We start from the raw sequence: 16277 nt of genomic DNA, 5'->3' as shown, positions 1-16277 counted from the left end.
AACAGATCTATGCCAGAGGCCCCAGCTGAGGAAACAACCTGGAGAGCATAAGCAGCAGACTGGTAGCAAGTAGACTGCCAGCCTAGCCCCAGTCCACAACTCACAACACTCTTATAAAGTAGTGCAGTGCCATTATCCCCATTTATACAGACAGGGAATTTGGTGAATTGAAGCACGTTAGAGAAGATTCGCCATGTGCGGGTTAAGTAAGTTGGCACAAACTGAATCTTTAAAGCCTGCAGCAGCACAATAGTTGAACATGAATTTCTGAACCTTCTATTCATTCAACCATCATCAAAATGAAGGGGGGGGGGTGTTGATGTGTTCACTGTCAGAGGACAAGTAAAATAAAGGCAGTCACTGTGAGTGCACATAAAAGGACTCATCTTGGGATTTGTGAGAAGTGTACTTGTGATTTACCCTATTTATGCTGAAGGATCATTGATATTTAAATTAGACGCCATAAGACTGAACAACATAAGAAATCACCTCTTTTCAATGCAAATGCTAATCAAGATTTGGTATTTATGTTAACGCTACCAACATTATTTCTTTTCAGTAAAAGCTATTTTCAGGATGTTACACATGCCTTGCTCAGGAAGGCCAAGTAGGAGTCTCTCCATCTAAGGTACTTACATGGCCCCATTACTGTAATAGCTGGGCAGCTCCATTTTTAACATTATTCACACAACACCCTTATAAAGTAGTGCAGTGCCGTTATCCCCATTTTACAGAATGGGAACTGAGGCACAGAGAGCCTTGCCCAAGGATGAACAGCAAATCTGTGGTAGAATGGGTTACTGAAACCAGGTGTCCTGAGTCCCCAACTAGCATGCTAATTGCTGACCCATCATTCCTCTTTAAGGATAAATCTAACTTTGCCAGCTTTTAGAAAGCCTACCGCCAAGTTTGGGGAGGTTTTCCACTCCCCCTACTGCAAACGTATTTAGTTCCTGGAGGAAGTGACAAATATAAAACAAAGCTGTATGTTTGTTTGTGGATTTGAAGTTTAGCTTAAACAACACATTTTTAGGCACATTGTAAAACTTAAATCATGTCTGATTTTTAAATGATTGTGAAAGGTTTTGGCCACAGGGTTCCCATAAACTTTTTAAAAGGGAGTGACTCATCTAAAACCCTACACGATTCTGACATTTCAGCGTTAGGTCATCCAGGGGCTCTATATCTTTAATTTGACTAAAACCTGCTCACTTATAACAGAAAATATAGTACATATCAATTTAAAATGGAAAGGCAAAATCTGAGCTGTTTTGATTGCATTCCCTTGTGATATGCAAGAGACTGGTTGTCAACTTCTGAACCTAATCGCTTTCTCCCCAAAACAATCTGTGCTTTCCCCTGGAATAAGAACGGGTCTTAACCATACACTCATCCATTGACGATGCTGTGTTACAGGCTCCCACGCAGTCTCTTCCAGGTCTTAAATGAGCTCTCCCAGTAACAATGAATTAAGGCAGCAAAGAGTACTACAAACTGAAAGAAACCATAGGGAATCAAATTTTCAAAGTGACCTCAATCCAGCCTCCAAATCCAATCTTCCTTCTGGAATGTGCAGTTTTGAGTGCCCATCTTTTTGCTTGCCTACAAGCGGATCTGCATGCACAGATGGTTTTTGTGCACCCTAATCAGGCAGATGTCTAAACAAAAATGCTTGCAAGTTTTGGGGAATACAAAGAGTGATCATCAGTCTGCAGTTTTGGGAACACTTATTTAAAGGCAGTTTTTGAAAAATGTGCCTTTTACGGCATGCATATAAAAAAACCCCAAACAGATAATAAATGAGACAAAGTGAAAGTATTTCATAGCGTTGTGTTGATCCTTCAGACAATACATGCTATTCAGATAAAAAAAACTCGCATATCAACACATAACTTGCCCACTGCCCACTCTAAAAAGTTTAGAAAGTTTTAAAACATTACGAAGGTCCCAGAGCCTGCTTCTGGTCCTATGCTACTAGTGCCCATTCAAAGAAAGCTGGCCACTTGCCAAAATCTAATATTCCCCAGATGCCCTGAGCAGAAAAGCATGGGAATTCAAGGAGCCCCAAGTACAATAAATGTAAAGTAAAAGAGAGGGTTTGGCTCTTGAGGACTGGATGGGGGAAAAAGTGAAGAGCTAGGACTGTACGTACTGCATCAGGCTGAGTCCCCAGACATTCCAAGAGTGGACTAGAACCCAAAACACCCTGATTTCTGGTGGGTTCACACCGCTCAGCTATTGCCACTTTGCAAAGGTATGTTCTACAATCTCTTGCCTGTATATATTCTTGCCTGCAGCTCTGCTTCATGGGATTAAGTCATGTTGCATTGGCTAATAAGAATGGGGCACTCAGACAGCTCCCATCCCAAAGATCAGTTTGGGCCCTGTTCTAAAACAGAATACAAAATAAATTAGACACAAAGCATCTCCTGTTTGGGGAATCTCCTGCAATCCTTTTCTGTTTATACTGGCATTGTTCTCTTGTCGCTCTAGCTAAAACATGTATGGTTTCAGAGTAGCAGCCGTGTTAGTCTGTATCCGCAAAAAGAACAGGAGTACTTGTGGTACCTTAGAGACTAACAAATTTACTTCAGCATGAGCTTTCTGAGCTACAGCTCACTTCTTCGGATGCATAGAATGGAACACACAGACAGGAGTTATTTATACATACAGAGAACATGAAAAGGTGGAAGTAAAACATGTATATAGCATATCAGTATAGAGAGCTCGGGGCATCTAACAATGTTACTGTTCTACCACTGAAGAGCTGCTACAAGCTGGTTGCCAGTGACCCAGACTGATTACTGAGTATATCTGCACACTCACTGTTAATAACTTATTTCTTTGAAGCTAAGTAAGGCTAAAGTTCAAGCCATAACAACCTAATTATGAAAGACAGTGACACTCTGCCTATTAGGTTAGTCTCTCTTTACACCTGAGAAAAATAATGAATTCTTATTTAGAATCAATGCCACATCAGAATGAAAAGTGTTGCATATAAGCACTTTTGCCGGTTGCCAGCTTTAATGACACCTTGATTAACACAGCAATCATTGGTAAGGGAGCCAAGCAGTCTCAACTAGCGGTATACAGCGGTTGTGTGACTTATGACTTTATATTTTTAAATTGGCCTCTCCAGCACCATCTGATAAATCAACACACAAGTCATTAAATGGTTCATTATCCCAGAGATATGATTCATTCTCACTGCCAGAAACACAAGAGATGGCGGGCAACTTAGAAATATTCCACTTGAATCCATACCTGTCCATCAACATAATAAATTAGCTGTATAAAAGAGGGCAGTTGGGTGTAGAGGTCAATGAGATGCCTCAATTCCTTCAACAGGGCTTGACCCCTTATTAGGAAAAACCACATTTGTGTTCTCACTGTCCAAGCTGGTTATCCTGCTGTATAGACTTCAGTCTTTAAAAAAAAAAAAAAAAGCCGTGATACAGTAGGTGCAAAATCTCAGACGCTCAACTCTGCTTATCTCTAGAAGAGGCTTATTATTTGCAAACATGTAATGAATGTAATTTTAATACATGCCGTATCTTCACTACAAAAATAAAATGTGATCTCTTCAGAGAAAGCACAGATTGTACTAGGTATTTACTCCTTCACCTAAAAAGATAGGAATCCTGAGATTTTTCATGAAGAAACTTGATTTGGCTAAAACATGCTACAAGATCAAGAGAATCATTTAATTATTAAGAAAATAGACATTAGATATAGTTAATAAATACAAATAGTTCTGGTCACTACAAACATAGTTACTAAGAGATGTTTGTCCCCATAACTCAACCATCATAAAATATGGAACAACTGGCTGTCTCTGCTCATGAAACGCCAAAAACTGAATAGTGTGCCAGGTGTACTCGAGATCAGGAGTGCAGCATATTGGCAGTGTTATTCTATGTGAAAGATGGCACAGAACTTGTCTGCCCTCTGCCTTAGTCTAAAAATTGCTGAGAGTTCCTAAAAGGTCTCATGCCAATATTTAGCCTTAGATGGAATTTACCACCAGCTTTGGGCTGCATTCCCAAGCAACCTGAGACCAAGATCACCTGGTCCCAGCACGCCAGAGGCAGCTACCAGCCTCACACCGTCCACAGACATCTCTTAATGGTTTTGTGCCCTCTTGAGCTCTCAGTGTCTTCTTGGAGTCAGGTTGCTTGAGAATGCAGCCCAAAGCTGGTGGTAAACTCCATCTAAGGCTAAACGCTGGCAGAAGACCAAAAGTCAACAAGTACCGTAAGGGAAAGTTGAAAAGAACTTTGAAGAGTTCCTAAAAGGCTTATTGTTTAAGCAACAAAAAAAAGTCTTGGAGACTAGCAGTATGCTAACAGCTGGTAAAATCTCTCTCCAGGGAGTTATACCATACTCATCATGGTAGTTTGAGGACTTTAAATATAAACACGCGCACACACACACACACACACACACACGATTCCAACTGGTCCACAGCTGAGAATTCATTCCCTACTACCCTTTGAAAAAGTAAGAAAGAAATCAGCTATAGTTGAGGTATATAGGCTGGTGAAAGCAGCTTAGCACAGCCGAACTAGCCCATTTGGTCATAAAGTGGTTGGTACTATACTGATAACACTGACAACTCGTGAGATGTTTGTTCCATGACAATTACTTACTTCAAAACTGTATATTAGCCAGATTATTCTAAGGATTTGTTTGAGTAACTCAGGAAGCGACAGAAGTATTCCCACATCATTACGGCTTCTTAGTGAAGACACAGGAAATGTTATTAAGAGACCCATTTCTTCTTACAGAAGCACAATCACTGCCACATTGCCATGCCTCAAAGCAAAAGACATTTCAAAGTCTTAATACACAGTATGTCATTTTCAATTGGAGGGGGGAAAAAAAACCTCTCCTTGTGTTTTCAATTAAAGAAACAATAGTGCTATCTACCCCCATTCTTTGAGTTATAAAGTTATCAGCATTCAGATTTATTTCAAATAGATATAGTTAAGCTATTGGGTATATCCATGGATTTAGGGTTACAGTGGGAATTCCTATATATGAAAACATAATATTGATGATTTTGCACCGTCTTTACACAGAAAGCCACATACAGTCATAGTACCACTCTAATGGCACCTAGAAAGCATAATCTTTTGGCCTATTCTGGGGAACAGGGGAGATAGCTCTGAAAGGGAAGGGAGAATCTTCATTCAAAGCCACAACAATGCCTTTTGCTATTGCTCAGATCAACATCTGATTCAGCCTAGCCAAAAGCTCATGTCACCTCCATTACCCAAGCTTAAAAAAAAAACAAACAAAAAAAACACACAACTGGATTATGCCTTTAGCCTTAACCACAGAAGCACAAGATTTATATAGCAACTATCCATAATTCTGGGAATGTAAATATTCTCTCATTCTTGCCTGACATTAGAATCTCAGCAAATCTCGTGTCCATACAGCACATAAGCCAGAAAGTAATGGTGCCCCCAAACATTTTTTATTACCCCTGAATTAAGAGATGCAAATAAAATGTACATGACAGGAGTGTGGAGTTACTTATGCAAGTCACCATGTGGGAAGGATAATTCCAACACTGAAAATGTTTTCAGATGTTTCAAGATGGGCCTGAATCTAATCCCAGGTTCAAACACTTCTGAATTTAGGGGAAAAGTAAATCCAGACTTTGTCACTCCAGTTTTCACACAACTTGAGGCTCTGGAAGTTTAGCTTTGAAAACCTTGCCAGAGTTTTTAGGAGCTGAAATTCAGACACGTATGTCCCACTTTAGGAACCTTAAAAAAAAAATTAGCCCCTTTATTTAAGTATTGACTACCCAAACATTTCCATTGGCAAAAACTGGAGTTACTGGTTTCTCAGCACATTTGAAAATCAGCCCACTTGTTTAAGAGTCTAATACAGACATAGGAACTGTGACAATTTGGAAAACCAGTCTATGTAAGAGTTATAAATTCTGGTTGGTATGAAATTGCAGTATAATTGAATGCTTTGTGTATATTGAGAGGCCAGGGACTGTGGCTGGATCCTGCCCAGACACAGGGGAGCTTAGACATGCACAAGTCCAGTACAGAGGTCCAAACGCAGCTGCCTGGTGAGTGTCCCAAGTGGGAATTCAGCCAGGGATGTCACACGCCCCTGACTTTTGGTGCCTTCTTGTGAAAGGCTTGCCTTTTCCCACTGTGTCCTATTTGATGTTTAGGATGTAGCGAGAGAAACATTATTCATGGTGCTGACAAAAACAAAGAGCCATCATAAGTTTGGGAGGCAGTGGAAAGTTGGACGAGGGTTGGGGGAGAGAAAAAGAGAATCCTTTCAAGTTACTGACCAGAAATGTACTGTTCAACATGACTGAGTCTTAAAACTATGTGTTATTTCTGATGGCTTTGAAAAAGCCCTCTCTAGAAGAAAGACAGGGAGCACAAATACATATTGCAGGAAAGGGACAATTTTTTTTTACTGGATTGTTTAGTCTGACACGTTATTTTCTATTACATAACTAATATAACAAAGGTCATCTGGTATCAGAGGGGTAGCTGTGTTAGTCTGGATCTGTAAAAAGTGACAGAGTCCTGTGGCACCTTATAGGCCAAAAGACGTATTGGAGCATAAGCTTTTGTTGGTGAATCTTGTGTCTGACGAAGTGGGTATTCACCCATGAAAGCTTATGCTCCAGTACATCTGTTAGTCTATGAGGTAACAAAGGTGATGGAATTTTTCCACCCAGTACTCATGTCTGTTCTTTAGATACCCCTGCTACCACAATAATTGACATCATTCCTTTAAGTGCCATTACTGGGGGAGATGGAGAAGGGAATGGAATTTCAGTGCTAGAGAATTAGAACATGTCACTTCACTTCCACCCAGGTAACAATGTCTGACAACTCTGAGATCCCAATTGTACTCTTACATGCACCAGTATTAATCAGAAGCAACAGTGTAAACCAGAAGTAATTCCATTTACACTGGTGTAAAACCAGTGTGAGAGACTCATGCCCTAAGTATTTGTCTCACCGTTAAAAATCTTCATGTAATCCTGTCATGACTTGACATATGGGATTAAACTGCAACATGTTTGATGCAAATATACACATCAGAATTCTTGCCCTGAAATCTACTTCATGTCTAGCGGATGAATCTTCAACTGGAAAGAGAGAAGTGTGCCCAAAGGCAGGCACAATTGTGATATTTTTCATTTAAGGGCTTGTCTAGACTCAGAAGTTGCACTAGTTTTAATAAGGTGTGATAGTGCCACAGCTGCATTAAACTGGTGGAGCATATTGACACTTGAATTCAAGTTGCAGCAGTTCAAGCTTTTAGCCTGAGAGGTTCCTGGTTCAGGCCCTGGTGTGTTGGCCAAAATGGTGGCAGTCACCTGTTGGCACTCTTACACTGGTTTAAGATGGTTTAGTTTACCCATACTTAAATAAGAGAGGCAAGTTACACTGATCTAAGAGTGACCACACAAAGTGGCACCAGTTTAACCACCTACCTTTAGTTAAACCAGTGCAGCTTTGCTTTTACATCAGGACTTAAACATGGGCCAAAGCAACAAAATTTAAATCCAGGTCAGATTTTATCCACAGCTGACTGTGTTTGGATCCAGGATTTTGATTCTGACCCATTCTTAGTAATATTCTTTTTCTGTGCCTAATGGTGCTTTCACTGTGATGAAATAAATATAAAATGACTGCATTGTTTTCTGATCTCTATCTATTGTTGTAATTTGCCCACAGGCAGTTTATATTTTTTTTAAAATGTGAAACAAGTGAGATTACTGCAGTAATAATTGATTTTTACAATCACCACTCGCCAAGTTTTTGCATTATATTTTGAACAGTAAATCTGCTTGCTGATAAACCTGTAGTGCAAATTCTCCCTCCTTAGTTGTTAAGGGGAAAGAATTCTTTTTGGAGTGATTATACTTTTGTTTTACATGTAGAATAGTATTACAGACATTATCACCACAACATTTTCATCTTTCCAGGCCTCTTGCAGGCTGATGACACATGAGAGAGACCTGAGTCTATGCCAATTACATCTGTTATAATTTTTCTCTCCCAAGCAGTGCAGCCTACTCCAAATGTAATTTGCATCCCCTGTTGCTCATTAGCACACCATTGGTAATGAGGTATCCTCGACACTTCTTCTGCATTTGATTTGTTAAAAGGGCAGTAAAGCACGGATTAGAGATGTGTACTGAACTTCTAATACACCTCTACATACTGGGGGAAATGCCCGTTTCTCAGAGGCTAGTTGATCTGATAATTACTATGAGAGGTTCAGATATAGAAGGCCTCAGTAGAGATAAATATTGAGGAATATGAGTGAAGAGCATGTCCAGAGGGTGCTACAAATCTTTACAAGTGAAATATATTAGCAGAACTACAAACAGCTTTTAACCTCACCATTTTTTTTTATTTCCAGATGCAGATCCCACCCACTTCTGCAAAGAAGAATGGCTACACCACACCTTGATACATGCTACAGAGGCATCCCCATCCATTCCAGAGTCCATAATGGGGTGCATGAGCCAGGGACAGGATACACAGACACAAGATAGAAATTAAGTGGAAAAGGTAATGCAGCTGCAGAACATATTTGCTTTTTCATGTAGGCGCTCCCCTTACATCTCTGGATCCTCTGGGATCTTCCAGGTTTGGGGGTGGGCTGGGCCCTGCAGGCTTTTCGGCAGGGGACAACCCACAGCCCCACAACAGAGGGGATATCTGTGAGGGAAATCTGGCAGACTTCTGCCCATAGAGCACTCTTCCATGCATGGGGTCTAAAAGGAAGTGAAATGATTCCCAAGTTTCCCCCAAATCATTCTTTTGGGGGGAGCCGATTGTCCAATACATCCTATGAAACAGGTCATAGTTCTGCCCCCAAGCACAGCACATCTGCAGGAATCTCTAAGAACCCTAAGGCCTCTGAGCTAGCATTGGTGGGGGCCTAGCATCCCCAGTCATCTCCATCACTCCCAGCGCCTCCCCTAGCCACAGCTCCTCTCAGATCAGCTGAAAAAGAGGTGCCGCACAGAAGAGGTAACAGACCCTAGGGCTGTATTATCTTTCCAGCCTAATCCTAACAGCCCCATAACCCAACATGGCTCCACCCAGCCTACCCACTGCCTCTGTGTGGATCCCAATCCTCTGGAGAGCTGAGGAGTCCAAGAAAGTTGCACATGGCTCCTCCCAGTAAGGTGTGGGTGGCTTATACACCCCTTTGCGACATGGGTCAAAGGAGAACCACAGTGTGCAGTGCCTCCTTGGTGTACCAATTAATAGGGGGGCACAACCTGGCGCAGTAATTGGTACTCTGTTTTCTAATGGGCCAAAGCCAAACTGGATTTATTTTAAAGTCTTTATGTGTGTGTCTCTCTCTCTCCTTGATAGTTAACTTGCTAGCTGTGCAGCAGCAGCAGAGCACACACAGCAGCACAAACTAGAAACGCCATTAAACTCTAGCATGTTGAGGACTTTCTCCATGCTACAAGTATTTCATGATAGGGAACGTTTAGGTTCAAAGCTGCAGGATTGCTTCCCTTTTGTAATCGCTGCTTTCAATGTACTCTGTGGAATTCATTTACTGTCTATGAAATGTATATGTTCAGAAAGTAAAGGGGCATCTAATTTAGCTTTTAATAAAAAGGCCATAAAAGTTCACTTAAAAAGTAGCAGAAGCTTTTAGGGCAATTGTGGGGTCCGACAAGTTTTTCATTTAAAATGGCAACTCAATTTTATTTTTTCTTACCTATTTTCACAGAAAATAGTCTTGAAGAGCCATTCTGCAGATGTTTTGCTGTGAGATGAGAGCAACCAATGAGCAAATGGTTGCATGCCATTTCAGTTGCATTTTGAACAGCATCTTTCATTTGACTTTAGCATTGTAATATTCAAGACTGCAACAGCACCCTCTGGTAATTATTCCCTATAATACCATCTCATACAGTGCAGTATGTCAAAGAACTCTGAGAGCCTAAATCATTTAAAAACCTAATGGAGCTCTAATGTTATTACTATTTAGATTATTCATACAATTTTACCCTGATTATTCATTTTTGTTTCCATTATAGTATCTTTCCCTCACATTAATCTTTCTTGCACATCTCACTAACTGCAGTGCTTTCATGTAAGTTAATGATTCCCTCAAATCCATCTTTTCACTTGCATCCTTCAAAAGATAAAAGGTTGACTACTACCTACTTAACAGTCAGATTAACACCCCCCTTCTTCCATTTTCTTTTGGATCTGACAAAAAGCAAATGTGATTGGGGATGCATAAAAATGAGGATCACAAGAAGATAGTGCTCAACTTTGGAAACTTGAATGGTAATTTCCACTAAGGGTAATGGAAGTTGCTATAGTACCTTGTGGAAAACAAACAGTCTTTTGTAGAATGGTGGAGAAAATTAAGAACAAAAAGGAAGTATACAGCTCAGCCAAGACATGACACATTTCATAGTGGACTGTGTCATTACTACCACCTTAGATTATTAAATCTCAAATGGATTTAAAAAAAAAGGGGGGGGGGGTAAGACTGCTAAATCATTTGTGTTGGTGAACACTCTCCCCTCTGGCCTCAGGTTACTGATTTAGTGTAGGTTGGGGAAGGAGATAACACTGTTAAATAAAGCTACCTCCCACCTGCCTTTAGCAAAAAGATTGATCCTGTCAAAAAGAAGTTTCCTCTTTGATGGCCACAGATGGCGAGGCTCGTTGTTCAACTTATTGACCCTAATGCGTGAGCTGTGAGGCAGCATGTCAATTGTTCATCTAAGATTATACCTTTGACTGTGCACTCCCAGTTGTCTGCAACTGCTGGAGACTAGATAAATGAATGATCAAAAGGAACAATTTTGCTGCTACCATACTGAACTGGACATTGGGATTCTGAAAGGGGATTACTGTGAGAAAGCTATACTTCCTGGAACTACATTTTTCTTTTGTAAACTGATCCTTGTTCCAGGTGCACTTCGTTCACCTTGCTGTGTGTAATTAGATTGATAGATCAGATCAATATAGAGTGCAGACCAATATGCATCAGCCTTAGCTTAAGCCAATGCATACAGAGGGTTTGATTCTACTCTCACTATCAGTTGTGCTTCCATAATTCAGCAGTTACTCCCAATTACACCAGTTTGAGAAGAATTCAGCCCTCACTGTGCAACAGTAGTTGCTACACAAGCCTTTTTATTGTTATTTAAACAGAGCTTTACTTTGAAAGTTATCTTTACAACTGGACAAAAAAAAGGGAACATGAAACGTTGTATTTTTACATTATTTGAGAGCTAGTCTTTCCTCCATTAGGCAAATGAATTTTTTCCCCTATAAAGTACACTGTTTTTTCTGCACTCTGTTTAGCTCAGGGTAAAACCCTGATTTCAGAATCAAGCAATGGATCTCAGGTATCCTGCTTCTCCTAGTGCAATGGCAGTTCCATGCACATCAGAAGAGCAGAGGTCTGGAGTCAAAGGATTGAATTCTGATCTCACTTAAACCAGCCAGCCTAATTCTCCAGGTCCCCTTTGGTCCAGCTTTTAAAGATAGGTACCATTTTGAAACCTGTCAGCAGGGAAAGGGTAACTAGGAAGCATCATTCCCTGTGGAGGAGGTGCTGGGAAGGTGTTTCTTACCTTCCTATGAGCAGTGCCATCACTGGAAGCAGGGGCTTTCCAGTGGGAATTATCTTCTCCCCAAGGTCTGGGGTCCCAGCTCTTTTTTTTTGTGGGGGTTCAGGGAGGGAGAGAAGGTCTGTCTTGCCTGTATGTGGCATCCTGGGGTCTCTACACTGGGAGAATGTCAGAGAGCAGCAGAATTGCTACACCCTTGATGTTAATCTCTTATGTCTGCAGCTTCAGCTTTGGGGTCAGCAGCAACTCCAAGATCTTGCAAGAAACATGGACACTGCACAACAACAAAGCATTCCTGTAGAGTACAAATTCCTGTCCTGCTGCCAGGACTCTGATCACAGCAATCTCTCCCCAAATGCCTCCTGTGTCCTACTGATCTAACTATATCAGTAAAAAATAAAATAAAAATGGGTTTACCAGTATAACTCTTACTGTGGACATACTTATACCAATATGAAGGTACCTTATACGTATATAGCTTATTCCTCTCCCTGCATGGGAATAAGTTATACCAGGATAAGCACTTTCATACCAATACTACTCTGCCCCACTCTAGGATGGTCAGTTTATTGATTGTGTGCAGGCAAGACCTAAGTATGGCAGAGTCTGGACTTTTATAGCTAGTTGGAACAGACATACACTAGTCTTTCCCTTTAGAAACAAAATACAGCTACTACATGGATGCCTTTGGTATTAGAATGCTGACATCCATCCTGGCCCAACAATCTGTACCAGCATGCAGACAGTCCACTAACAACAATTTTCTATTGTCCTAGGCCAGTACTGGTTTTATAGAGTTTGCATGCATTCATCAGTGTCACATCAATAAAGTTCCCTGGTCTCTTTGACAAGCATTGATTGCTATTGAAAATGTTTTCTTCCCCTGATTTCCCTATTGATGTGCACTGCAGAGAAGAGGGGTGATAACTCTGCAAGACATTAGCCCTGATGCAGTATTGGATCTGGCAACAAAGAAACATCTTATCCTTAAGATGGAAAAGAGGGTTTTTTAGAGATTTTAGTTGGAGCTATTTAAAGGAGCAGGGCTCCTTTTTACAGGCAAATTGCAAAAGGAAGTTTTTCAGGATCTATAGCACAGTTCTGTGAGTAAGTCTTATGACTGCTTCTTGCAACTCCACATTTTTGATTAGCTCCCTATAGCAATGAAATTTCAGTGGACAACTATCCACCCTCCCTCTCTACAACCAGCCACCCACACTACATTTTCTCTCCTGTGGTCCTTATTACATCATTTCTTCTACCTCCACCCTCAAATGAATGGAGCAGGAGTGAAGAGAAAAATCTTGGGGTGACAGTAAGTGACCTTCATAAAAGCATCTTACCCAAAGGGTTCTTCTCCCCAGTCTCTGAATTGGGGAGAGATTCTTCCTATGGGGAGGGATCATTTGCTGGGGAATGGAGTAGTGAGAGAGAGAGGAAGGCTCCCTTCTTCCCAGCCTGTCCTCTTCCGTCTCCCCGAGACTGCCAACAAATATCTGCCATGGACACTTGCCTGAGGCCACCAACTCAGTTTGCAGAGGGATGCTGAAAAGTCACCACAATGGTAAAGACACACCACCAGGCAACAAAGCATGTGCACTGCTGAAAGGCTCCATCTGATTAATCAAGTGCTGAGCCATCCAGATGCCCAGGTCAGAGTGTGTCTTAAATTTTAGCATACTTATTAATAGTTGCTGCATTCAGACAAAAGGAAAATAGCTAATGGTGGTATGTGCATGGGTAATGGAAGGCATTAAGATAAAACAAACAACCTTTTATACTGTGATGGGGAAAATTAAGAACAAAGGAAGGAAGTATCAAGGTAGAAGGGGCATATCATAGTGGACTGGAGCCCCTGAATATGAGATTACATAAGAAATGCAATGATAAGATTTCTCTCACTCTCAGAGCTCATACCTCCAGGTCAGATTTGTGCAGCTTGAAGTCTCCTGGGCTATTAGTCTAGCACCTTTCACAAGCACTATTTACACTAATATTAAAGTTTACAGTATAGAAAAGAACTCTGTTGGCCGGGAAGAAATGCAGCATTGCAGACAAAGAAAGGGTTTGTAGCTCAAAGTCAAATTTATATATACAGGACTGAAACACATGAAACAACTTAAGTTGAGAAGAACAGTTAAAAACAAATGATTATAGGAATTCTGGGTAATAGAGGACATGTATAAAATGACAAATCATGATGTGTCTGAGCAAACCAGAGAATCTGTGTAATAGAACCAGTACACTGATACAAGGAATATCAGTTACCTTGACATGGGACTGGAATACGATTTATTTAATAGGTAAGACAAGGTTAACATTGTTGGAGACTGAACAGTTGTTCTCTTACATAGTTTGTTGAGCAACCAACATGATGAGATGCTAATTTTAGATGTATCTCTATAAACTGCCTTGGAGATAAGATAAGAGTTGTTTAACATCCAGGGATAAGTGAACCTAAATTTGGCAGTTGAGATATACATGAATGCATACTCAAGCCACTCAGTATTAGATTTTAAAGTGACAGACTGAAGGAATATGAAGTAGATTGTAGAAACTGACTGGAATCCATTACACTTGAAAAAAATGAAATATAGCTAATGAAGAAACTAAGGACATGAAATCTTTATTTGTTCTGGTTATTGTAAATTATAAAATGTCAAAAGTGACAAAAGGAAGCAGTGCAGTTCATCAGTGAAGTAAAGAACAGTGACAAAGGTAAACAAGGTACCCAAGATCAAATAACGGAAGGACTGAGAAGATTAAATTTGAGCAGGGGGTGGGGGAAGGAGCCAATCAGTCATAAGTGAAATACAAAAGCACCAGGCATCACAATAGTGTAGAATAATGAGACTGAAAAATCTAGTCTAAGTGAGAGAGAGAGAATTATATATATAAATAAATAAATAAAAGCTGGCTCTCGGAGTCCTATAAACCAATTTTCTATAAACACTTTTCTATAGATGTTTTAAAACAATCCTGAAGACTTTAATACAGAGGTTATATTTCAGTATTAAATTCTGCAGAATAAAAAAATCTATAGATAATATCTACAAATTTCTATAATATTTTAGAGACAAGGTGAGTGAGGTAATATCTTTTATTGGATCATCTTCTGTTGGTGAGAGAGACAAGCTTTCTAGCTTACACGCAGCTATTCAGTATTTTAGTCATTTCTAGATAGCTTTTTAATTCTCTTGACTAAAGTTCTGTAGCACTTGTCGACCGAAGTGAATCTGGTACAAGATTTCAAAAATCTTGTATGTGCACACAGTGGTGTATATTCTTCTGAGTACCTAGTATGGTTTCTCTTTCCAAAGATTAACGTGCATGCATAGGCAGACAGAAAGCTTGCCCAGAACTGGGAGCAGCTAGGGTTTCGGTGCGGGCATGACTGTGGGATTTTGCAGATAGTTAATCACGTAGGTGCTCAAGCACTGGGACACATAGCAAGTTTTAGAACATGCAGGAGGTCAACAGGCTACTTGGATCTGCTTCTTTTCAATTCTTACATTTTAAATGGATACGTTTAGATAAGAAATGAGTTCTCTAAATAGCATAGGACGTGATCAGAGGATGGGAATCTGGTCAATATGGTAAAGCAGCTTTTAAAAATTGCGTGATATTTCCTATGGGTTTTGAGAGATAAGTGGGGTAGAAGAGAAGAACTAGGAATATGCCCTGTGAGGCATCATTTGATCACTCAGACCTGCTGGTCAGTATTGTAATGTTGAAATTTATATAGCAGCGCGCTGGGTAAAGTTATGAAATTTTCCCTGTAGGATGTTAAACACATAGGTTTTATAAGCTTCACAAGCCTAGGCCCCAAAGTACAATATCCCTGGGGAAGGGTTCTTGCCCTCTGCCTTCCCAGGTCCAATTTGCAATAATCCACTCTGGGGTCATTCCAAATTTGTGAAACAGAACAAACTTGATTCCCCAGCATCTTTTAAAATAGTTCATAAATAATTAACTTCATTTTATATATTGCAGGCACCAGCATCCACCCTTCTCTCTGGTATCCATTTTGTTCCCATGTAACATGAAACTCTTTCAGATTAACCAATGAGATGCTGGTCATTTAGCATGAACACAAATATTCTTCAACTAACATTGATCACAGCTGGTAAGATGATGATCAGTGTACATTCAGGGAAGTTACTAGGGAACTTACTATATGTTTAATGCCCAGAGGAGGCACTTTAAAGTGATGCTTTAAAATACTCTCTTGTCTAAATATTGTGATAGCTACTGAACAGACATCATATTTCTGAAGACTTGGGGTGAAATCACAGCCCCAGTGAAGTCAATAGCAACACTCCTGTGGTCTTTAATGGGGTCAGATTTACCTTTGCTCAACAGCCTCTGCAGACACATGCATACCTGTGACCTTTCAGACGTTATCAGAGATGGTACCAGAAATTTCAGATAAAGTATTTTGAGGGAGAGTCGGAAGCAACTTTTTTCCTTTTTAAAAGCATGTTCAAAAATCCAAATACCTCTATGAGAGTGACACCAAGATTTCCCCCAAAGTCTCTCCGTATTGCATTTTCCCCTATCAAGGTACCCCATGCACACAGCTCAGTAAAATGTTTGCCTCTCTTGCAGAGTTGTGTCCAATGTGCTGATCATTTTTATTCCACAA

At 40.3% G+C, this 16277-nt stretch overlaps 2 long non-coding RNA genes across 3 annotated transcripts in view; one reads left to right on the top strand and one right to left on the bottom strand.

Moving 5' to 3' along the window:
- Positions 1-16277, bottom strand: part of LOC120384748 — a 171069-nt gene that overhangs the window by 116423 nt on the left and 38369 nt on the right. The gene's annotated exons all lie outside the window — the stretch shown is intronic.
- LOC120384746 lies at positions 6756-12013 on the top strand. Its single transcript, XR_005589083.1, has 4 exons — positions 6756-6867; positions 8428-8579; positions 9766-9919; positions 11855-12013. It is a non-coding gene; the product is annotated as an uncharacterized LOC120384746 (long non-coding RNA).

The sequence above is a fragment of the Mauremys reevesii genome, linkage group 16 (assembly GCF_016161935.1).
Source record: "Mauremys reevesii isolate NIE-2019 linkage group 16, ASM1616193v1, whole genome shotgun sequence".
In the NCBI taxonomy this organism is placed as follows: domain Eukaryota; kingdom Metazoa; phylum Chordata; order Testudines; family Geoemydidae; genus Mauremys; species Mauremys reevesii.
Note: the sequence above shows the minus strand (reverse complement) of the source record. Positions and strands in the feature narration are given on the sequence as shown.